General features: G+C 47.3%; 2 long non-coding RNA genes across 2 annotated transcripts; both read right to left on the bottom strand.

Moving 5' to 3' along the window:
* Positions 1–616: 616 nt before the first annotated feature.
* Positions 617–3925, bottom strand: LOC140257132 (uncharacterized). The gene is made up of 3 exons (XR_011904967.1): positions 3856–3925; positions 3266–3422; positions 617–811 (listed from the first exon to the last, which is right to left on the bottom strand). It is a non-coding gene; the product is annotated as an uncharacterized lncRNA (long non-coding RNA).
* An 8722-nt stretch (positions 3926–12647) lies between these two features.
* On the bottom strand, positions 12648–14309 carry LOC140257481 (uncharacterized). The gene is made up of 3 exons (XR_011905031.1): positions 14143–14309; positions 13096–13270; positions 12648–13006 (listed from the first exon to the last, which is right to left on the bottom strand). It is a non-coding gene; the product is annotated as an uncharacterized lncRNA (long non-coding RNA).
* Positions 14310–24905: the final 10596 nt, after the last annotated feature.

A 24905-nucleotide genomic window follows, 5' to 3' on the forward strand; every position in this document is an offset into this window, starting at 1 on the left:
GTGTTTCTCTGACTCCTACCTCACACAGAAAGGGTGCCAGTCCGTGCTCTGCAATACCACCCTTAGCAGCATCAGAATTCAGATGGATTTCTGCACGTCACAAGTGGTGCATCCCCAGAATTGCAGGATGCAAGCTTCTGCTTGGGGTGTCTACAGATTTATTTGGATTTATTGTGTCCAAAATAACAGATACCATTTCAGACCACAAGTGTTTAAAGCTGGCTGGAAGGAGTAACAAGCCCTGCCCTCTCCATCCCAGCAAATTATTTTCTCATGCACTCATTTTAAATTTAGTTTCCCTGTTTCCTTTCTTAATCCATCAAGAATGCAGCTTCCACGATTTACTTCTCTTTATGCCACAACTGCTTTTCTGTTATTTTTTCAACTAAAACAAACAGTAAGTGTGACACTCAAGGCACAGATGCAATTCCTTACCTTTGGTGAGAACATTCCTTGGTACTGACTTCCTCCTCCCAGCTCACTTTCTAAAGGAAGACTGTTGTATTGCAGCTTTAATCTCTGCTTCCCCCCATGAACAGATAGAACAGTTTAAAATACGCATTAGACTAAAATTTTTCACATTGATTTAATTTTTTTCCTATTTTTCCTTCTTATGGAAAGCAGGAACAAGTTTTAAAGTTTTAGGCAGAGCAGTAACATGGATGGAGTTATGAATGAGAAATTACACTTGTAACTTTTCTGTTACCAAAGCTACCTCTGTCAAGCTGAGATGCTTCTGACATCAAAACACCACGTTCCATTGTGCTCACACTCCTCCCTTGCAGTTGCTGCACCACACTATTGTTGTTCACTGTGGGGAAAACAAAGGAGTCACTTCCACGCATTCCCGTAACCATTTAAAACAGTCCTAAAGTCTTTTACATTCCCTTCCTCAGCTTTATCTCACTGTGATTGCACTGCAGAGAACATAAACTGTGCAGAAATCAGAGTGGGATAAACCAAATCTCTTTAGAAATGCTCCAAATATCCCTCAAACTGTCAGTATTAGAATTACAAAGCAAATAAATATTAAGCCTATTTTTAATACTTTGTTTTTGTTTTAAATCAAAGAAAAACATACTTTGAGAGATTCCCATCACAGAAAATCATTGATTCTAACATGACCAGAAATTCCATTTTTACCTTGTCCCAAAGACTGGAAACGTAGAGCTTGCAGGAAAAAATAATGATAAAAGTTACTTGTGTGCAGGAATTGCTGCTTAGTTTAAAACAATGACAAACACAACAGAACAGCCACCTTCTGCCCTTCTGCTCCCCCCTGCCCATACCCGTGCTGGGATGCAGGCTCCTTGTTGGTATCTGAGCTCCGGAAAAGGAAGCCACTTCCTCATTAAGACATACCCAACTATGGTCATAACACAGAGAGCCAAAAGTAGCAACAGATTTATTATTACCACAGTTTGGGAATACTTGTGTTTTTTTTTTTTCCTCTGTTACTCAATCCAGTTAATTATCCATGCAAAGTAAAGTTATTCCTGGCAGCCACAGAGACAAAACCAACTTCAGTACTGCCAGAGGTAGAGTGGTTGTGATGCAGGAGAAGAGATGAACTAGTTCAGTAAATTAGCCCAAACAGGGCACACACTGGAATTGGTCTTTAGAGATTCAAAATACCAAATTCAATGCTTTTAGGCTCATGGTACTTCTTATTTAATAGAGAAATGCCTGATCTGGGACTGCTGCACATCCCAGAGATGGTACAAAGAGGTGATTTTTTTCAGAGTGCCCTGAGGGTAACAGGAAGAATTACAGAAAGCTTCAAACCTTTCTGCTCCCACAGATGTCCCCGTGCTGTGGGCTCCCACTTCAGCAACAAACACAACCAATGAGGAATTTGTAGTGGCTGCTGAAGACGTGGGCTGCTGTCACAAAGCGCAGTGCCAGCTGCCTCACCAGCCCTGCATTGCCTGGGAGAGCACAGTCCGGTGCAGCACAGCTCAGTGCTGTGTACCCAACCCACACCCAGGGCCCTCCAGGGGGCCCTGAGACCACAATGGAAAATCACCTGTCCTGGCAAGTGTCCCCAGGGTCAGCTTTCACCTCAAAGAGATGTACCGATGACAGCTGGAGGATGGAGAGGTGACACCAAAAGCCCACACCTCCACAAGGCACATGCTGAGCAGGGGCTGAATGCCGAGAAAACCACAGAATCCGATGGAAGTACTCAGTTCAGCTTTCCATGGGCACTGTGATCCCATAAACAACGATCAACAGGAACACAAACAAACTGTATGGGAAAAGAAACCTCTCGCATTTTTTCACTGCAGTAAAGTACAGACCACCAAGAACAGCTTGACTCAAATACCCAGCATTAGTTCCCACACAAGAGTTGTTATTTTTGGCTTCAACACCACGTCCAACAAGAACAGTAAGAACATGCATTCTGCTAATGTTTGAATAACCCTTGCCAACAAATTGATCCCACAGCAGCACGGCTGTAGGAGATGGTTGCAAAAGATTAAGTGAGAGGTGGAGAGGGGAGACACACGTAGCACTATTCTTTTAGCATAACCGTTCAGTGGGAGCTCTTTTATTTGCTTATGTTAGCTGGATTGTTTCTTTTCTTCTTAAAAACAACAACAAAAACAGGGCACTGGTGAGCATCTGTAATTTTACATCCAAGGGAGATGCAACTGCCAGGGAAACACAGATTCCACAGATGTTAACCCATAGGACAGCCCACATTAAGTAGGTCTCTAAATAAGGGCTGAAAGGCACTTTCCAAAGAAAAACGTTTTTCCAAAGTAGGCAATGACAGCTGTCAGCTTAGCCCCAGTCCAGCAGACAGCCGTCTACATTCGGCTGGTTACCATACAATAAATCCATCCCTTCCATAGGTAAAAAAGGATAAACAGGTCACTGAAATAGAGAAAAATCCAGAGTGCCTTCTGTGTGTTACTTCAGTTTTCTTCTCTATCTGAGAGAACATTTTGACATATCTAAGTGGAACTGTCTAAGACCATTAAAGCCAGCTCCTCACCAGCCCACAGAACCGAGTTGTTGTGGCACTCAGTGCTCAGAGCTCAGTGCTGCAGGGCAGCGGGCTGTGAGGCCGAGCTGACAGTGCCCAGCTACCTGAGGGCTCAAGTTCGTGCTCCGGCACAGCGCCATACGTAACTGCTGCCCCAGAGCCAGCGCATGGGGCTGTAACCTACACATCCAAACCTGGTCTGCTGTCTCTTTTCAGTCTGACAAGGAAGCAAATCTGCAGAAAGCATAAATTGAACTGTAATTTTGTTCTTACGTGAACGTTTCTTCCATAGGAAATAGATAAGCTTCCTCCTCCAGGAACAGGTCATAGCACTGAGGACACCGCTGGCTTTTAATTGTTCTCTTCAGGTACCGCTGTTCTGTTCCACCCCTCGAGCACGTTGGCACATGGGCTCCTGAGATGTGCTATGCTGTGCCACGAATGTGAAGAAAACGGAACAGAGTGAGTGATTACAATTACAGTAAGTTTATAATTATTGTTTTAAACTGGTACGGCCCGATGGCAGCCTGTCACTAAAGAGTCCTTTACAAACTCTTAACATTAAATGGGGCTCTGTATCTTTAATCTTTGAAGTGATTTTCCAACCCACACAAGTAAACCTTTTCGACAGTACAGTCTCTTTTTAAGTTAAAAATAAAACACCCAACTATTTTCTTTTTCCCACAGACGAGAACATTAAAACATTGACATTTTAATCTGTTCTATACAAGAGTGAGTTGTGTCAGCACACTGCTTCCAGCTACAACAACAGAAAAACCCAAGTTTAATTAAAGACAGAGTGGAGAAGCTGCCTTGTGGTGTCTGAACCACAAAGCTGTGATGCACAGTCTTTGTGCACTCACCATCTTTGGGCTCAGCTTCCTCACAGATAACTGCCCGGCAGAGAAGAGATGATGGCAAAGAAAGGGGAGATGAGAAAAAAGCATCTTTCTACAGGGGGAATCAGAAAGGTAAGAATCATAACTTTCACAAATTTTACCCAGAGAATAACGATAGCATAACGCAGACACCCTTATCACCAAAACATACTGAACTTAATCATGCTCGTGTCAGCCCCCTCACTTCAGTGCTAGGATTCCTACTGATCCTTGCCTTAACACTGAACAAATGCGCTTCTCTGCTGACAAGTTCATTTCCCCAGCAATTTCCACTGACGTTTTGTTTTTAACAATGGAACTACAAAATCCTGGGTTTCTACTTCCAGGTAAGCAGCAGAACTCCAAGAGACACCGTCTGCAAGGCAGAACCTGACCCTTCTGTAGGAATCCTCTGGCAGCTCCAGCAGGTTGGAGGCCCCAGGGCTGCAGGAGGACCTCAGTGGAGCAGCAACGGAGGAGGAAGCCTGAGGAGAGCAGTAGTTCCCATCTCCTGCCTGTGAGCTAAAAGACAAAATGTTGGCAAATCTCAGGTTATGCCTACCAGCACTTCCTCACTACAAACAGGAACATCGGGAGTAAGTTTGCAACATCATCCTTCACTTGCTGGAGAAGATGCAGTGTCCCGCACTATGCTCAAGAATTTGATCCTGCTCCCAGAACCTACTTTGGGTCTGAAGCAGAACAATGGCTCCCTCGAGTAGGAGACAAACCAAAACGAGTAGGAGTTGTGCAAACAGCAACAAAATGGAAAGCGGAGATGAAGCTGGAAAGCAAGCAAAACCAGGAGAAAAAAAGCATAGTAACACAGTTCTTTACTATGAGGATCCACATCTAATATTGCTGGCAAAACTCTGTAAGAGACTAATTTCAATTGAAAGAAGACATATCCTAAAAATGAACCTGGAAGGGCACATCTACAACTAAAACTGTACAACTTGCCTGTGGATTGTAGTAAGCTATCCTCCAAACCTCGGTTTTTCAGCCGAATAAACAGAATTATAGATGGAAGAGGACAAAAATATATATCATATTACCTTAAAATTGTATAGATTGCTTTGTGAAATTGTTTCCTGACCTATCTGTCACATAGAATAGGAAAGATATGTATACCAAGGAAAATATATTCATATTCTCGGGCGGTTTCTCAAAAACCAAGCCAAACCACACCACCCGAAATCCATCCAACCAAACCCCACTACCACCCAGCTCTCGCTCAGACACCTTCAGAGTAGCTCAGTTTCCAAATGGGGATGGGTGCATGTGGGCTGCCAGGCCACCTGCCCAGCTTTGCTCCCAGGCCAGTGAGGACATCCCCGTGTGCCACACTGCTGTCCAGTGTGGAGCCTGTTCTGCCCACGCACACCCTGGCTGTGGAACGGCTCCTGCCAGAATCCCTCCCTGAGGAAAAGAGGTTTGCAATTTCTGCTGGTGGCGGATCTGTGTTGAGTGTAGAAGCTGGCTTACACACACACGTACTTTCCACAGCCAGGCATGCTCCCCTGTATTTACATTTCCAAGCATGTCTATACTGCGTGTCAGTCCTGCAGTTTTTACTGAGCAGAATCACCATTACCCTAAATCAAGATTTGTGAACGTTAGATTATGAAGGTGAATGTTTTCCCCATCCTCTTCTTAAGAAAAGGAAAATCCTAAGAAAGTCAGTGAATCCAAGCAGAGACTTCAGAAGTCTCCTTTCAGGCAATCAAAGGCAGGATTTTCCAAGCAGGCAGCTGTAGTTCATTAGATCTGCCATGGACCGTGAAAGCCACTTGCCAATAGTGTCGAAAGACTATTACTCATTTCAATCTCTCTGAAGAGGACAGCTCTCTGACAAAGCATTAGTGAAAAACAGAGTTTGGGGCTCTGACTGAACAGCTAAGCACACAGAAGGAAGCTCTGTACTGAACATGATGCCGAATTTCAAAGGCAGATTGATGTCCCCGCTTTTCACTTGCAGAGATCACATCTTCCATGTAGATTATAGGGGGAATAAAAGTAAGCGTGCCGTGCCATAATCGCCCTATACACCCTGACAGAAGTGTATTCCTGAACAGTTTTCTGCACCCCTTGCTAACATCTGCAATTGGCAGGAGTGGAAAAAAAGTCAAATCTGCTAAGAACTTCTCACAATCCAGAGAAATTAATCAAAATAATTAAGAAATCTCTTCAAAATTAATAAAAAATTACAGCAAAAATAATGAGGAAGACTGGAGGACACCCATTTTTCCACTTTCCTGAATTAAATTTCTGCATAAAGAAGAATTTGTAGGAGATTCTGTAGCACATGCCTGGACAGGCTTTGCCCATCCTCACACTTGGCAATGTCTTCCCCCTTGGTTGCCTGCAATGATCTCAGCCCTTCCAACACTTCTGCTCCCCTGACTGCAGCTTCCCATTGCTCCTGCAGTGCCAGCAGTAGCACTGCAGACATTTTAATAACAGCAACCTTAGTTCCAGGCAGTGTTACACTGTGGCCAGACACCACATACCAGTGATATATCTTGCACAGAAGATAAGTGCGTTTTGTGTCCTGGCTGTTACTACCAGAGGCCACACCTATAAATATTCCAATTGCCATGGCTGAGCACACGAACTCCAGCACCTTGTATGTGATAGTGGCTAGGAAGAGTTGTCAGAACTCCGGCATCTGAACTAGAGGTAAGACGAGGATCTCTGACATTGTCTGTTAATCAAGACAACAAACACCTCACCCAAAGCCTCTCTGTATTTGTATAAAATCTGAAGCATTAGGAAGGGCTGAACAAAAACACTCTCTCCTCATCCCCGAGGAATCAATAACCCACTTCACGCAGTTCACTTAGATTCAGTTTTTACAACTCTGTTTTTACAGGTCACAAGAGAGAACTCAAATCCCTTCCGCTCCTAACATCCACCTTACTTCAAAGAAGAAAGTTCACAAAAAAAGTGTAATAAATCATTATGCACGCACAGCAAATAGCAGAATCTAATCAAACTACATAAGGAAATGCTTCCTTAGGATTCTAGAGAAGTGACAGGTTACATCTTACGGGAGAGATGGATTGCAACACAAGTGACACTGCGCGCGCAATGAAGTTGACTTTTTTGTGATGTTTTTCTCCAGCTTAAACACATTCTCTGAGGAGGACCCACAATGTGGCCAACGAGACAGTAACTGCCCGGCCCAGATAAGCATTGGTGTCCTATTTGCATTGGAAAGTATATAAGGAAAAGCCTTTAAGGAGTCTGATGTCACAAAAGCGACCTTAAATGACCTCACATATGCTTTTTAATAAAGTCAAACTGTTGTACAGAAGCAAGCAGCAACCAGTGATTGCTCTTATTGTATGGCTGGGCATCAGAGAGAATCCTTTCCAAGAGTGTGCCAGGAAAAAAAATAAAAGGCATTCACAGTAAATTTTATGAGAGAAGGATAAAAAACAGGTAGTTCAACAGATTCCTGAAATCCCAGAAGTGGTCAATAAATCGACTTCTGCTTCACATTATATGAAGAGGCTGTACTTAGCAAATCACTGTGTAAGCTGCCTCAATAACAGCACTCTTGCTATCAAGTTTACTTGCAATGATTCCAACAAAGAAATTAATTTCTTAGATGACAAGGAAAGGTTATCTAGAACGGGGAAGGCACATGAGACAAAAATTTCCACTAATAAAACAAATATCAGACTCTGAACTGAATTTAATGCTATCTTTGTTGTTTTTTTTCCTGCTGAAAGATTTGAAATCCCCACAGCCCCAACACCGGAGCTACACAGAAAAACATCCCTCAAACTGCATTCTAAAAATAGAAGGGAAGCAGAAGGAACCGTCTCTATGTCAGTATGTGATTCACCAAAGCATCCCCTGCTCCTCAGGAAAGGCTTGTAACCAGAAAATATACACCCACCCTGCAATCAAAGTTCTAGACTTAAAAGCAAACCTAACTCAGAGCTACTGTTTAATTTACTCCTTGTCAGTAACGTTACTGCAATGGAAGGAAAACTCTACGAACCTTCCAGATTTCAGAATATGCCCTTACCACAAGTTATGGCAGAAGAAGTTTCCCAAGACTACAGAAAGAAAGCAGACACCTTCCCAGTCTCATGTTACTGATTTTACTGATCTGCTTATTCCCTGGAGATACTCATTAGGAATCCACCACCCACCTTATTTTCCTTTTGAGTTACCACATTTATTTTCATAAATCTTTCCACAAACGAACACCATTTTGCTCTGGGGCACTCTGTATTGTATTGCTCTTACTGAAACACTTCACCTCCAGTCACTGTTCTCTTCAGGTTTGTCTCCTGCGTAAGAACTGAGCAAAATTTTGATCAATGAGGAAAATCATGTGTTTCATTTGCATCTCACCAGGAACTCAGTTATCGGTGCATGAAAGCAGGAGTTTGACACAGATTTGTAACATCCTACGAAGCAGACTGCCCCCCTGAATTGCGCAGCAGTGTACTCCCACCAGCTCCATAAAGCAATTCAACCAATTTGAAGGCTAAGAACTGTGTGATCTGGATATCAGTATCACATAATTAGCCTTGGTGCTAGATGGTTTGATTACGTTTTACTTGAACGATCAGTTTCTATAGATTTGGCTTTAGCTGTAAAATTTGTATTTCTGTTTTTCACAGCTGTAGAAACTTACATCAAAATATTAATCAAATATAAACTAAAGAGGTGCAGCCTTTGTGAGATAACTAAAAGAGATTTGGGCTCTCATCTTCTAGCCTACCTTCATCTAGCCAGAATGAGATAAGGCCTTGGAGGTCTCAGCAGAGCACTTGATGCTCTCTTTTTGGACTGCTACAACAAGGAACTCAAGGAACCCTCATACTGATGTGGATGAATCCCATGGGATTCTGAACCTCCATGCGATTCTGTTAGGACATTTATTTACCGAGTCCCTTGAACTATGCCAAATGGGAAAGAGCTGAGATCGAGGTTACAATTTCCACAGAGATGAAATGAAGAGAAGCTGTCAGGAGAGCTGTTAGAACCATTATCACTCATTTTTAGTGTGCCTTGGAAAACACGACGTATTGGAGAGGACAGAGAGAAACAATCACGTTATTTCTTTTTAATTTAAAGGAGATATGGTGACCCGATTAACTGCAGTCTGCTCGGTCTGACACAGCTCTCAGAGTCACAGAATGGCCAACAAGGGGCTCCCGATAAGAAAAACTGAAGAGAGTAATGGAATGCTAATTACATGAATTTTCAGGAGATACGTTCTTGGATTAGCTTAATTTTTAATTAAAAGTTTATTGCTAATTAATAGCACAGATAGAGCAGATTTTTATAAGGCAGTTGACTTGTTGAAAAATGACATTTGATTAAGAAACTCAAAATCAACATGACACATCAAGTGGGCTAGGGACAGATAGGCCTCAAAACTTACTTGCAGATGAGGCTAAAAACTAAATAAATGTTTCCAGGTTATATCAATTAATACCAAAACAAAAGAGAAAGGATTCGTTCATCCCATCTCTGAGAGTCTGACCGGCTCAGTCTGTGCACTGGGGAAAAAAGAAAGTAAAATGATTACTGAATAAATTTAGATTATGGAGTGATAAAGACAAGGATCAGCGATAGAATGGCATTTAGTTTGCCTGGTAAAGAAGAGTCAAGCAAAGATCACAGTTTTTAATGTAGCCAAATGTAAGAAAAACACGTCTAAGCTACACTTAGAGGCCGTCAGGCTGTCCTGAAAGAAGGGATTTTAAAAGGTCTCTGCCTGGTGCTGGAAAACAAGTGGATCTGTCATGGGGAGCTATACATCACAAGATACAAGAGCCAAAGAACAACTTTCTCGTGCTTTGATACATTGCAAGTTACTGTCACCCAGCCACTGCCACCTGCCAGCTCTGCCACACACAGCCTTTGCTCTCACAGGTACTGCCCTGATCCTCGCTGTTAGAACAACCACCCCCAGCCCCCAGCGCTACCAAAATGTTCATTGGTACAGAAGGAAGCAGCTGTGCCTCTCCCACCCAAGCAGGCTGCTACGTGGGGTGAAATTCAGACATCTAAAGGATGGGAAGGAAGCAGCACAACCGTGTTCCTCTGAGGTCTCATCACACCTATACACCCAAGCTCTCCTGCTTCTTCCCTTTGTACAATGCTTTGCAGATAATGCACAGTATTAACATTTCCTTTTCCTGAAAGAAATCTTAAAAAGCTGTACTTAAGAGGAGCTGCTTATATACGGTACAACAAGATGTTCTGCTGTCATCAAAGGAACAAAATTCCACCATAAGTTACACAGCTTTTTCCATCCGATTTGTTGAAGTATCATTCAGCACTCTGCTGTTCTCCACTTGTTACAAACCCACCTGGCTGCTGACAGCCCCACGGCAGGAGACATACCAGAGCATGTATTGCTTTGGTTTGGCCATAAATATATGAGAAAGAGAAGAATAAAGAAGCCTCAGACGAGTAGTCTGGAATCTCTTCATATCTCTCCACGGTGCTCTTCCACTCAAACCATCCACCTTTATCCCTACAGAAAGCATTTAATACATCACGCACCAACTAAACAATGCAAGGCCTGAAACTGACTGAGGGAACGCATGAGATGCACACAGACATGACAAAGCAGAGGAGCTGTGTGTGAACCTCCAGGCCCCCAAACTTTCACACTCCTGTTTGAGCCAGGGGTGTTACACAGCCCTGGGATGGACAGAGCTGCGGCAATGCTGGGAGAGGAAGGGATTCCTCGGGTCCCACCCTGCAGCCATTCTCAGCAGTGGCTACAGCTGAACCACATCCAGCAGTTCATTGTGATTTCAGCCATATTCAAAACAACGTTACATCTGTAGCTGTGACTAATCAGCAGTTCCAGTACTTTCCATAGCAGAAATCTCCCTTCTGCTAGGAAGAGTTGTATAGCACAACAGAGCCACCTAGAATCTCCAACCCAAGTTTGTCTAAATGCAGCCAACCTGCCTGTGAGCAGGGCTCCAGCTGCAGTGATGATGTTGTGGTTTTCCTGTCTACCACCTGCCTCCCTCCAACATCAATACACTTCAGAGTCCGAAGGGACGCCCAAACAAAGCTGGAGGGACAGGCAGGAATCAATGGCAAGACAAAAAACAAACAGCTTTCAAATGGTTTCGGACTCTTTAAAAGCGTGGAGTTCTTATTTTTAGACTGCATACAAGTCTAGCTCAAGGTGCTTTTTCCTTCATCCCCATGACAGTAGTTAAGTGGATACACCTGCCTCGCCTCCCTCCCTTCTGATGGTAAACAGAAGGTCTTGCATTTAGGGCACAACGTGGAATACTTCAGAGCAGCCCCGTGCCAAAATGGCACATTTCTGAGAGATGCAAAGGTATTCAATAAAAAGCTTTTAAAGGCATATTTTTAAACTTGCAGCAGGAAAGCTTTTCTGTGTCAAGACAGTAATTCTTTTAACAGCATTGATCAAAATGTCATTCTTTTATGAGTGTACAATACCTTTTAATGGCATACAACAAGCCATTAGGGTTATACACCTCCGTATGGCAGACAGCTTACTGGAAAAATGGGAACACCGGCCAAGAGACAGCCACTGGCCTTCGTGCTTCTAAGAAGGAGCTTCCTTCATTTACCCCAGCTCTATTTCACCCCACAAATGAAATGATCACCAAATTCAGCCAAACTTCTCATCACCAAACAGTTATTTTCACCATAACCTACTTACTTCCTCCTAAAAAATACCTTCTAAAAATACAATGAATATTCTGGCTTTCTAAAATGGGATGCTATCACCAAGGTCACATCCACTTCTTTCTTCTCTCCGGCAATCGCACTTATCCCCAGATCAGCACCGACTGAGGAATCAAAGGTGGTTGAATTGCACATAATGGTTTTGATTCTCAGAAACAGGAAAAAGAAACCACGCGCCCTTTCCTTACACTGAGGCTTGGGACAGAATCTGTCTACAAATCATCCAATTCTTTTCAAGTGCACCAACCCTTCAGAAAGGGTAAGAGCACCAGTGATTGCATTTGCTCTGCTTGAATGGAAGGCAAGCGTGGGCTCCCTAGATGCATTCAGCAGCACTTTACAGACTTATTTTAGTTACCAGCAAGAAAGGGAACGATTTCTATCAATGCATCTTCAAGGGATTTTACTGCAAGGGTGGGAAAATGTGTATGGGATTTAATCATCTGTGTTAACTGAGCTGTGGCAGCACCAAAGGAACTTTGTTTCACTCTTGGAAATACATGTGGATAGTGGCACTTCTCAGCTGTTCTGGACAGCACACACCTGAGACACTGCTATGAGCAAATGAAGAACAATTCCTGATTAAAACATGGGAAAGCTGACGAGAAACAGAAAACAGAATAAATCTGAGGCTATAGCAAGCAAAAGCTGCAGTGAATTTAATCTCCATTAAGAAGAGTTAATAATAATTCAGGAACACGAAGTGTTGCTGCCAGCTCAGCTGCCGCCCTCACTGCCACCACAGGCAGAGTTCAAAGGGAGTCGGGTTTTTCACACCATCTTTAACGTACTTAAAGCCGGCCGGAAACTATTTAGGCTTCGTAAGGTGCCGTTATCTCAGAGGTACCACAAAGCTGACTGCGCTTATACCTGCCCCGCATTCATTATTAAACGGAGCCAAATACAAAGAGGTGCCTCCAGGGAGCAACCAGGTCGCCCACGAGGAGCATCACCATGTGACGGTAACCGGGACCAGAACCCAACCGGGACCAGAACCCAACCGGGACCAGAACCCCCCCCCCAATCCCGAGACCACCAGCCCGACCCCCACGCGGGACACGGGGCTCCAGACCGGAAGGAGCCGCCCCTATTTGGCGGCGCCCCCGCCCAATCCCGAGGAGGGAGACGCGAAGCCCCGCCCCGCGGCACCAAGAAACCAATCAGCACTCAACAAGGGTTGGGCGGTGCTCGCTGCTTCCCTCCTGCGACTCCTCGCGACCCCACTGGTTCCGGACGCGTTGATTGACGTGAGTGCTGCCCAACGGAAGCGCCGACGGTTGGGCATCAGGGTGAGAGGCTGCCGCGGGAGCGGTGGGACGGAGCGCGGGTTGGCGTGGCGGAAAGCGATGGGAATCCGGCTCCTTCAGAACTGAAGTAGGACAACAAAACGAGAACATGCCCGGAACTTGTATTTGCTCTGTAGAGAAATGAAGAAAAACAATCTTGTAATAAAAATGTCATATCCTGTTTTGGGGCTGTGTGAGCTATCTGTGCATGCATACTGACCCTGTGCTAATCCCGCTGCCCCCAGGCACACAAGATGCTTCTGGAATACCAGCATGTCCCTCCTGCAGGAGACATCTTGTCTGTGGCACCAGGAGGCCAAGCAAAAGGAGCTGTGCTTGGTGGACCATCGCCAGCAAGAAAATAATGCAGCAAAGCCATAAGGAAAGGAGGTCACCTGGAAAATACTGCTGTACAGTTCGCAAGTACACCAGGGAAATACAAGGGTTTGTGTGCACAGGGTTGTACTGGGGCTCAGTACCTGGGAATGGACATCCAGCTCCCGATTCTTTTCCCAGTCTGGGATAGCACTTTAATAGTGAAGCCCAGAGAGACAGAAAGAAAACAGGAGTGTGGTGGGGATTAGAGTGCAACTATGGCCACTGCTGAGCAATAGGCATTACAATAAGACTGCATCATAATTGCTGCTACACACAAGAATTTTCCTATCACTCAGAACTTGTCAAAAAACTTTCCAACCAGAAACTTTCATATCTTGAAAATGTATTTAGAATGTTTTTATGTTCTTTCAGCTGAAGTGTTCGAGGGTCAAAAACTTGAAATTAGGCACAGCAGCGATCCACGCCGAAAAGCAAAACCTTCCTCTGTCTGGTTTGGCTTTGATTTGCCATTCATGAGTGCATGAAATTCAGGCTGCCTTTAATAAGCTGGTTAAACAGTCAGGGACATCTGCTGCTATTTGTAGTTGATGTAACTAATGCCTCAGTTGGGAAAAATTCTTTCTCCTTCAAAGACTGATTTGACCAAGTCGGCAGAAATGCACCACGTGCACATCCTGCTCTGCTCACCCACTGCCTGGTGTCAAACCTGTGGTATCCAACACGGGTGTGAGGAAGTGAGCTAGGGAGCAGCGCCCTGTTTATCTGATTGTGGCTAATAGACCCTCTGCAGTTTGGAGCTGAGCCAGGGCCTGAAACTGAAATTGCTGCCTAGTAAGTGATTTGCTCCAGTCAGTGAATCCAGAGAAGACTTCCATTCTCATCCTCCTAGACCTACAGTCTTAGCAATGTTAATAAAATAGACCCTTACCAAGGAGAAGTGGCAGAAGACCAGGACAGTGCATCAAACTGGATGGAGAGAGTCGTCCAACAGGTTCCTACGGGCGCTGCTCCTCTGCCTTTTTGCCAGTCCCTCCTCAGCAGTGGCTCTGCAGTGACCACAGCAACCTGCTTCCTGAGCTGGTGATACGGACCCACCCGTCAGCAATCACCAGGTGATGCATAATGCTGGCTTTTTGCCACAAGCACATGACTCCCCTGCTACAATGTGCCCTCACTGAGGCATAACGAGCGTGCAGGTGTGGGGACCATCTGGCCAGACCTGGATCAGAGTGCTGACAGGTGGCAAAAAGCACACTGAAACACGTCCACTCCCCTCCTGCTCCCCTACATTGGAGGCAGAACCATCTCTGGATACTCCAGAGCTGTACCTGAGGCATGTGCTGGGAATGGCTGCTATCCCTAAACTCTCCATCTGCAGCTCAAGCAGCAGAACTCCTCTTGGTCCTGGTGCCAAAGGAGCCTCATTCATTATGATGTGTTTGAACCCCGCTGCTGAGCGTAACAGCCAAGTGTTCCCTGTGGCCAGACTGTAGGCAGAGCGCTCCCTGATGTGACAGCTTCACACACATGGGCCATAGTAACGTGGGCCCACTGCAGGAAAGGTGCAGGGCTGCAAAGTGTGCAAGGCTTGACTTGTGTGATGGCCAGAAGAGCACTGAATCTGGCAGCATGCAGCAGGCAGGGGCAAGGGACTGTGCTGTGAAGAATAAGAAGGTCTGACAGAGCCTTAAGTCAGATCAAGAGGGGCCGTATTTGGAGCACTTCTTCCCCCCACACCATCACTCTGTCTTTAGTGTTCCAGAATCTTTATGTTTTCCATTTTGAACAAAATCCCCTCAAACTCCATTAGAAAAATACTCCATTACAGGAGTAACAGAGTTGCACAGTTAAACACTCACAATGAGAAATGCTATGAAGTCAAGACTGTACACACAGCCCTTAATTCTACCCCTTGCATGTCTGCATCATTACAAGAGGAACGATTCCTCAACTCACACACAATGGTTTGTAGCCATTTCAGTCTTTTCTATAACCTTGTTCATGTGACACCACGTAGCACACTCTGCCATGGCAATGCAGCCCAGACAAAGAGTCCATTAAAGTAATTTATATGAGAAATATGCAGTAAATCACAATTAGACAACACACAACTTGTGAAGTAAAATAACAGAGTAATAGTGAGGGTAGGTTTATACGGCCATGATTTTAGAATTAGAATGCCACATTAACCACTTCAACGCCAATAACACCAGCACTTACGTTTGGAGATGTTTTGAAAGCACTGGCCCTAGAGGGGAAGGGAACTCCTCCCCTTGCTTCCCCAGGGTGAGCCCTTGGGCACTGCAGAGGGACAATGGCTACTGAGGGTCTGGGGGGAGCAGTGGGTTGCCACATGCTAGCAAGCATTGCAAGGAAACAGCGGAGTGAAGAGCACCTGGACTGCAGGATGCACCTGGGTGGAGAGAGAACCAGTTCTAGGCATGGCCAAGCTCTGTGAATTATACATGAGACCTGTGCAGCGTCCCCTGTCAGGCTTTCTCAAACGTCTACTTCTACTCTACTGTCTACAGTGAACCATCTCTTTTATGTTTGAAAGACTCCACGTCATTTTCTCTCCTGACCTGCCGCCTGTTTGTTCTCAGGCTGAAATCTGCTTTCCTGAGTATCCAAAAAGCTGCTGGTACACTACAAATGCCCTCATGGGGGACAGAGAAATGCTGCCATCTTCCCCAGTGCTGGTGCTGCTGCACTGGGGCTCCTCAAGGCTCAGTCTGAGCTCCCACACCCCCAGTCAGCTCCAAGACAGTGTGAGCTTGGGGCAGCTCTCTGCAGAGGCAGCCAGGAGTAACTCCATCACCTTCCATGCTCTGGTGTTTGGGGTAAGATTGAAAGTTGTCATTTCGAGCATCGAAATTATTTTTTATTTCCCTTCCTCTTCCTGGGGAGCAGTAGCACAAAGAAGAGAGTTTGCTGTGATTCCTATGAGGTGTGAGACAGTAACTAATTACTGGAGAAGATGAGATACAGCCCTGAGATTCTCTGGAATATCTGCTAAGCCTCAGGACAGTTTGTATATGTTTGAGCCCCTCCTTGCAAAGAAAAGATAAACACAATGAAAGGCAGCAAGTGAGCAAGCAGCAGCTCTGAGTAGTAACCGGTCTCAGAGTTAATCCAGAACCTGGTAAATAAAGCTGCAGACAGTTAATAAATTAGGCGAATAAAGCCTAGAAATAATATTTTACAGTAGGATTGGTTCATCTAGAGGGTACCTGGTGAACTCATAGGAAGTGTGTGGAGAGAAGTAAAAAAGACACTAAATTACCTTCAGCTCTTTAAATTATTTCTGCAGATCCTATTACAGGAGAGAAAGGAGAAATGGCTGAAGAACAAATCATATGAATTCCTGTATCTAACGGTCCCTTAAAAAAAGGGGGGAGAGAGAAAATGTAAGCATGTGGTGGAAGCAATAAAAGACACATTCGTGTCCCATCCATCACCGTGTCATCTTCAGGTGCATGCAAATATTGCTCAGCAGCACAGAGCACAGGTGGAGATTACCACAGCTCTGCACCAGGGCACTCCAGCAGAGCTGGCAGCAACCTCTGCCGACCAGGGCCAGGAGGGTGTGCAGGTGGTGCTCCTGTATGCTGACTGATGTTTGTTTGAGCACAAAGATTTCCAAGGGCTATGGCATCTCCACATCTGCTTGATCTGCCATTGCAGAGACTGGCTCAGTAAGAACTCTTGCAGCAGATGTCCTGTGTGCAGGCAAGCACTGGTAACCTGGAGCAGGGCTTAGGTGCGTCACATAAAGTCCTAAGAACTAATTGCTTCAGCAAATGAAGCAGAGCTTGGGGACCCTCCTCCTGCTTTCTCATCACGTGTGAGTTGAGAGGCAGCACCTGGCACTCCTCTGCACACCTGGACCTATGACGAGTGGGCAGCAAGACCCCCTGCAGTGTGAGCAGACACTGCATGCAATTAACACAAGCTACAGGCCTAAACTGAGGGTGCTTGAAAATGAACACATTCTCATAAGTCAGTAGCTGTTACCTGTGCTTAGCCACAGGGATGAGAACAGCTTGAGCAGCAGCTGGTCTGATGTGACAGTTCTGAGCACTGAGACTGGGCTGCATGTTGTTACAGCCAGCAGGCTAGCTTCAGAGTGTAAAAGAGGACAGTGCATGTGCCTAAACTGTTGGCTAATACACATCTGCCCTGACCCAGAAGCATCCAATTACTGCATTTGAATCCCAAAATACCAGACATAAATATTCAGCCGCTGTGGATTCAGAGCTGCCTGCAGGACATCGCTGTCCTCTGGAAAGCCGTGGCCCTGGGCGAGAAGTGCAAACACTCTGCGATAGCAGCCAGAAGAAGGATCCTCTCTGTCACACCAGCTCTTCCAGTGCCTGCATTTCCAGTCAGGAGGTGTGCATATTGACAGACTGTACTGGGGCCTCACTGTAAAGTGATTTACAGCTCCTTGGAATTATATTGTTTCTTAATGTTCTGTCCTGCTTCACAGAACACTGATGCTCCCGCCTTATTCCTACGGTGATCTCTCAGGTCTTCAGCAGTTTAACTGTATGTCCAGTGCAATAGACAAAGTGATCCACCTTCACCTGCATCTCTCACACTCGCATGCTCATGCAATTGCCTTTGGAAAATAATTACAGTGCAGAAGCTGATCCTGTTAGATTAAGACAAATTAAGAATCTAATATATGGGTTTGCTGTCAGGTTCCCAGGGTCAGGGGTCGATACAGTATATTGCAACGAGGCTATAGGTTACCTCTGCCCCAATATTTTATCATAATAAACCAAATGGGGATGAAACACCCAGCAGTAGCCCATAAATCTATTAGCTGTGAACTGTCAATGTCCCATATACCAGGGTAATTTGTTAATTCAGAGCTGGGTCTCTTTTTTCACTAGACCTTGTAAACTCCTTTCTGAAACATCAATAAACCATCTGCTTTGACTTGTTAATCAAATGACTTTATTCAGTCCAAAGCAATTTTTTCCTAATAAAAACAGAGTATTTATCTCCATGGCTATAAAAGAGGATTGTTTTCAACTGTTCACTTATAGTTAAGAAGCACATTTAGTTTGGATTGATTTCCAATGCTTCGGTCATATCTTGTCACTTCCCATTTCTTACACACAGCATCTCAGTTTAGCTCCTCAGCAGGGAAAGCACAACCTGACCCAGTGCTGCAAGTGGCACTAGAGGAACATCAGCAAGCAGCAAAAAAGGTCATGGAAATCCAACTTCAAAAAGCTAAACGCACAGCAGCCCATGGTGATGATATTCACAGTGCTCCTCGTCCCCTATGGCTTTTGGGTGGCCCCTAGCAGTCTCCCAGTCTCTAAGCAGACTTTCCTGTGGCTGTACCTCTCTGGGCAGTGATGTTCTCACCTCCTCCCGGGTCAGTCCAAGCTCTTTTGGTGCCGGTCTTGCCAGCAAAAATGAGGCAAGAGCCTCTGCGGCCACATCTCTGCAGCAGCTGATGGGCTGAGGTTGGTGCTGGGCTCTTTGTACCACAGGGACAGCAGATCCAGGAGCACTGACTGCTCAACCGCGGACGGCACTCATATATGAATTCACCCCTTCATTCTGCTCTCTCAGAAGGGTGGGAGTAGGTGAAACCCATTAGGACGCTGTTACTGAAGCGTGCAATTCCCCCGTGCAGCTCAGAGGGGGAGATAATGGGCAGAAGACCGGGAATGGGGAGAGGATGCATCAGGGAAAGAGGCACGTGTGCGGTTGTTCTCTCCTCCAGCAGTGTCACAGCTGCAGCACTCGCTGAGGCGTTCACAGCCCTCTGGCACGGCGCTGCAGTCAGAGCCACTCACACAGCCCTGGGCCCCCTGCAGAGGTGCTCCTTCTATGTCACGAGCGTGCCTTGCTCATGCCTTGCTCATGGCTCCTGAAGCCTTTGCACGGCTCTTAGAGGCTACCACAGCTCAAAAAGGAGTTTTGCAGGTTCTTTGTGCTCAGCACAAGTGAGATGTCCCTGTCCTCACCCCTGCTCTGTGCCTCCTGCCCATCCCTCTGTCAGTCACGCTCCATCCCACACCAGGGTCAATGCCAGGAGCAGAGGAGGCCAGGGAGCACCTGTGGGCTCCTTGTGGCTGCAATAGAGCCCTTACTCACCACCAGCCCCATCCCGTCTGTGTGGCACCAGCAGTGACCCCCACCTCTTGTAAGGGCTGCTGTGCACAAGGGCTGCATGCAGCTCAGGGAGGGAAGGGCTGAGATTAATCCCGGGCAGAACACATTCATGTTTGCAGATGATTCTCAGAGCACAGTTCCTGGTGTTCTACCCCCAGCAAGTCCCACAGAAGGGCCCCGTGCTGCTCTGCTGCCCTTGCTGAGGAGCTTCCCACTCCCCGCAGCTGTCCTCTGCCGGCAGCTTCGAGGAACCGTTGGAAGTCCCTGCCCGATCCATCTGAGCCTAACCAGAGCCGTCTGTCAAGGGCCTTCCGCTGCAGACTGAGAAGTCCCAGATCCTCCTGACGCTCCCCGCGAGCGCCTTGCACTGAGTGCAGACGTGGTTTCTGAGAGTGAAGCTCTGAGCAGCAGCGCTGCACTGGGTGCGGGCCGTCTGCCAGCGTTGGTGCAGCTTCTTCCCCTCACCCAGCCCGGCAGTGCCATCTCGAGTCCTCAGGTCTCATCCTGGGGCAGTGAGCAGCCCCAGACGCGCAGCCTCCTCAGCTCAGCTCCGCTCCGCTCCTTCGTGCGCCACGGAACGCGTGCGGGATGTCCCCTTGGGCAGCCACGGCCAACTCGCCCAGGGTGGGGGCAGCTGCAGCGCTGGGTCCCCGCGGTGCCGGGAGCTTTGCAGGAGCCACGTGCTCTCCCCAGAACGTGCAAATCAGGAGCCCCCCAGCCCGGATCGGAGCACCCCGTAGGGGGGGGGGAAGGGGCAGAGAAACAAAGTTATTTATATAATGTGTCTCCCTGCTGAGCCCCTAATGGCTGGCGCTTTTGTTCTGCAGTGGCTGGCTGGCTGTGATGGGCAGGAAGCCGCAGACTCCCTTTGTTCCACGGCCTTATTCAGCAATTTAGATCCATCATAAAAATCAAATATGCATGTTGCAATCGCCTTGCATACAACAGCTTCAATTTTCGCCTTTCTTTAATTTGAACTCCATGGGAGAAAGAGGCAGGGCCGGGGAGCAAGGGGCAGCAGGAGCAGCACTTTGTGTTTTTGTTCAGCAGACTGTGAAAATAGGGAGTAATGAAAATGCAGAATTTTCATCTTTTCCTTGTTACTTAAAAAACTGGGCAGAAATCTTTAATAAAGCTCCTCATTAGGAGAACAGTCTGAGCAGGGAGTGACCTGCACAGCCCCGTCCCAGTGCAACGCGCAGCCCTGAGGCTGCGTCACCATGGCTGTGCTGGCCATGAGCTGCCAGGCCTTGTGCCATGGTTCCAATTGTGGGGCCGCTTTCTCCTTCCAGAATGTTGATAATTTTCTGTCCATTCTGATTTGGCCTTTGCCTCCCTCTGCCCCAAAGCGCCCGCTCTGCAGCCAGGAGGGTGCAGCTGTGCAGAGGCTGTGACTGCAGCAGGTTTGTTCTTCTCCTTGCACATCCAGCGCCACAGGGACACGGGGGCTCTGGGGGAAGGAAGGAGGTGATGCACTCACCTCATTGCATGTGTGCAGTGCCATGAAAGTGAGAGATGAAAACTGAACCAGCCAAAGGTCAGAAAACATGAATGACCCCCAGCCCCTGAATCAAAATGCTGTCCGGCAGCGCTGTGGTGTGTGGGTCGGCACCGGTGGCTGAGGGACCACGTGCAGGAGTGGCTGAGCTCTGTGTACATGCCCACGTCTGCTTGTGCACGTGTGCGCTCGGCTGGGCCGGCAGCGACTGGCAGAGAACCCCCTCCTTCGTGCTGAGAAAAGGCCCTTTTTTGCTGTGACAATTCAATATAATTGAAAGTTTGCTTAGGAAAGAGAGTCTTTTTAACTGAACATGCTCACAGCTGAATCGATATGAATTATACGGCACAGAAGATGCCTAGGGTATTAAAACATTAATTAAGTAACATCATGCTACCATCTAACCAACAGCACAATACCATTTGTAGGTACCGCTCTCTTTTCTCTGGGGCGCAGTGTGAAGCCTCTTCCATCACCGCTGAGGCTGCTCCGCCAGTTGCAGCCCCTCTGCAGCGCTCCCCAGGGGCACGGCCATGCGCAGCCTGGCACACGGCCTGGGCTTGTGCAGCCCAGAGCTGAGCCGTGTGCTGGGGCCGGGATGGTGGCAGCGCCTCGGCTCTGAACTGCCCCTGCGGAGCACAGCCGTCTCTGGATTAACTCACCGCATCAGCCCAGGGAACTAATGCACCGATTCTGCAATATACCAAAATAGAAAGTCATTGGAGTGAAATCAGTGTCTTCACCACATCCCCTCTGGCAGAGCGTTAATTAAAATGACTCTCTAGTGCTTTAGATCATCAGGTGTACATTGTTAACGAGCTTGGAGGAGAGAATGGGCTCCATATTTGTAGTTTAAGTACTGATGGAGTTAACCCTTCACCACTGCTGGCACAGCCCGCGCCTGGTGGCAGTTTCTCAGAGCATCCATCTGTGTTAGACAAGGCAGCTTTCTTAGAGGACTTCAGATGCCATTTAGCAAAGATGTTAACACAGGGTCCTGCTCAGTTCAGCTGCTGCATCTGCTGCTCTCAGGAGAGGGCCGGTGTCTCCCCAGGCCCAGTGGGCCCCCGCTGCACTCCTGGGCACACAGCAGCCCACTGTGCACAGCAGAACTTCTGCACGGCCTCACTGGCAGCTGGTAGCAGGCAAGATCTGGGGGGACCTTTTGGCTTTCCTTAGTCCCTGGGATCAGCCTCTTTGTGTTCAAGACTCCTTCACAAACACAGCTCCTTTTTGGTTCCTGCATCTGGTGCCAGCCCTGTACCTGGGCTGCTGGGGGTTCATGCATGAACCCCATGGTTCAGCTCCATGGCAGAGCCCCGTGGGATCCCCTGGGGAAAAGGAAGCAAAGACCCCCGAGGTGTTTAGTGGTGTCACTGTGCACCAGGTGGCCCCGTGCTGGGCTGTGATGTGGGGACCACCTGGGCTGCACAGGGCCTCTCTTCTGCGTGAACAACAGCAAAGCACCAATTCTGGGAGGGCGAAGAGGTGTCCTCCAGGTGGCAGCTGCAGAAAGCCCGTCCGCAACATCAGTGTCTTCAGCAGCCCAGCGATCATCGCTTCTTTTCTTCTCCGAGTCTCCTCCTTGCCTTTTAGGTGATGGCAGTGAAAGGTTATTTGAAAAATCACTCCCGCTCTCCTCTTAACAGAATCACTGCATGGAAAAACCTTTTTGTTTGTGTCAGAGGTTTGCACAATTTCAGCTGATGCACTGCTCAGAGCTGATCGGCGCTCACAGCGGTTTTAGTCTGCAGCTACCAGAAGCCATTTACACCTTTCTGAGCATTAGAGAGGCGCTTCCTCAAGCGTAGCTGTTTTAAACTGGAATTCAACCCAGGAATAAATAGCAATGTTACATAATAAACTTACAAAGCTGCAGGACTGCGAACAACATTGAAGTCATTAACGCAGCACAGTGCAAACACCCACACGGTGACCCCATTCCTGCTGCAGTCCCATCCTTTTGTAGAAGCTGCAGAATGGATTTCTCCGATTAATGAACAGGCGCGGACCAGCTGAGGCAATCCAGATCCCCACCTGCACAGGCTCAGGGCAGAGAGGAACCGCAAAGCCTGTGCCTGGGATGGGAGGAGGGGGCCGGGTGGTCCTGCAGACAGGAGGCAAGGAGGAACCGCTCACCACTCTCTGCACTGTTCTGTTTGCAGCCACAGTGCTGCCAAATGCCCATGCTCAGCACCATCAGCAGAGAGGTATTCTGTGCCCAGTGACAAACTGCAGTGAGCACAGCCTTTGGCATTTCTCTATCAAGAGACAAACCTGCTCTTCTCTAAATGTCTCAAGTTTTATCCAGGCTTGTGCACCTGTCCGCACACAGTGAGCTTCCCTTTTCTGCCTCTCATCCCAGCCCCCAGCATGTGGCTGTGTCCACCCCAGGCAGCGCTCAGCCCTGGCCACACCACTCCCAGGCACCCACCGATGTGCAGAAGCCCCTTCCTGCCGGCTGCACCACTGTGTGCTGCGCCAGTCCCTGACAGCACAGAAAGCAGGCGTCCATCTTCTGACACGGGGAAGTCTGGATTTGGTGATGTGTGAAGAACAGTGCGGGGCAGAAGGCGCTGAGCACAGGCCGTCTGTGGGCATGGGCAGTGACTTGCCGGGAGCTGCCCGCCCCAGAGGAGCTGTGTCTCACCTGTGGTTGCATCTAAGGCTGCAGTGTGTTGCTTCTGGCCTGCACTGGAACATTTTAAATGGTGTCTGACTGATGTCAGCCATTAAAGTCATTGATAACAATTTCCAGTTGTGCAGGAAAAATCTGTCATATTTCAACATGAAAATGACATTAAAAAATGCCCTCATCCTGACAACCCACAAAAAACCCAACTGATTTTTTTAGCATATATAAAGCTGACAAATACACACCCTCTGCAATTGTACTGACTCATGGAGGGGACCCGTGGTGGGTAGACTGCACTTCTTGAAATGTCACTGCTCCACGTACCAGAAAAATAGGCCATCCTCATAGAGCCCCATGCACTCAGTGGGGGAAAACAGAGCCATGATCTTTTGGAAACCTCTGGAAGGGAAATTATTCAAACAAAGAAAAACACATGAGCAATGCTGAGCCATTACAGTGCTGCATGAGCCCACCAGGCTGCCCTTTGCACAGATGGGGGGCTTTGTTGATGCCTTTGGGTGCATCCGGGTGCATCCACTTTCTCCGTCTCAATGGCAGCAGGAGGATCTCCTCCTCTGCCCAGCCTGGGACTGGGTTTGGGTGACCTCGTTAGGCTGGCACCAGGAGTCATCGGGAATCAATTTCGACCTGTTTTATTCCGTAATTCATGCTCTGTTGGAGCCTGGATCCATACAACTGTTCTTTTTTTTTGGCATGAAGGTGCTCCAGCAACCCATGTCATGGGCCTCACCAGCTGGCAAGGCAACATTCCGACCACACACACTGCAGAGCCCTCCTGTCCTTGTGGGCTGAGCCCTGATCCATGTGCCAGGCTCTGCCCGCCCCACGGACTGAGGAAGCCCCTTGCAGCCCATCCAAGGACACCCACATGAAACGGAGCTCCCATCCCACCTGCATTTTTCTTACATTATTCACTGCCGTAGTTATAAATTAGAGATGAACGGTAGCCCCCAGGGTTCTCTGTTGGATGTGGTTCTTATTAACAAATTTCAAGTGTTGTCTGCTGCAAGAGGCAATTCATGGCAAGGGAACTGCAGGTTTAATGCTCAGAGATTGACGTGGTCCTCACTTCCAGCAAAGGGATGAGCAGGGAATCAGCTACTCACCTGCCTTACCTTTGCTGCCTTTTGCTTTCATAGCGGAAGGAAGCAGCTGGTGACTCTAGTTCACTTCTAGCTTACAGGTTTCAAGATGACCCCAACTCATAAAGGCATCGTGCTTTCCCTGTAACTGTTAATTACAGCAGCGCACCCAGAATTCTTACACATTCATTTAGTAAAATTAAATGCACTTATAATGTCCTTTTCATACAGAAAGCATCCCGTAATAGGAACTGTGCTGTTTGGCTCATTACTCCCGCTTCCCAATTAATGCAGCACCAGGCCAGGCGTGCTGCCGG

Source organism: Excalfactoria chinensis, chromosome 11, assembly GCF_039878825.1.
Source record: "Excalfactoria chinensis isolate bCotChi1 chromosome 11, bCotChi1.hap2, whole genome shotgun sequence".
In the NCBI taxonomy this organism is placed as follows: Eukaryota; Metazoa; Chordata; class Aves; order Galliformes; family Phasianidae; genus Excalfactoria; species Excalfactoria chinensis.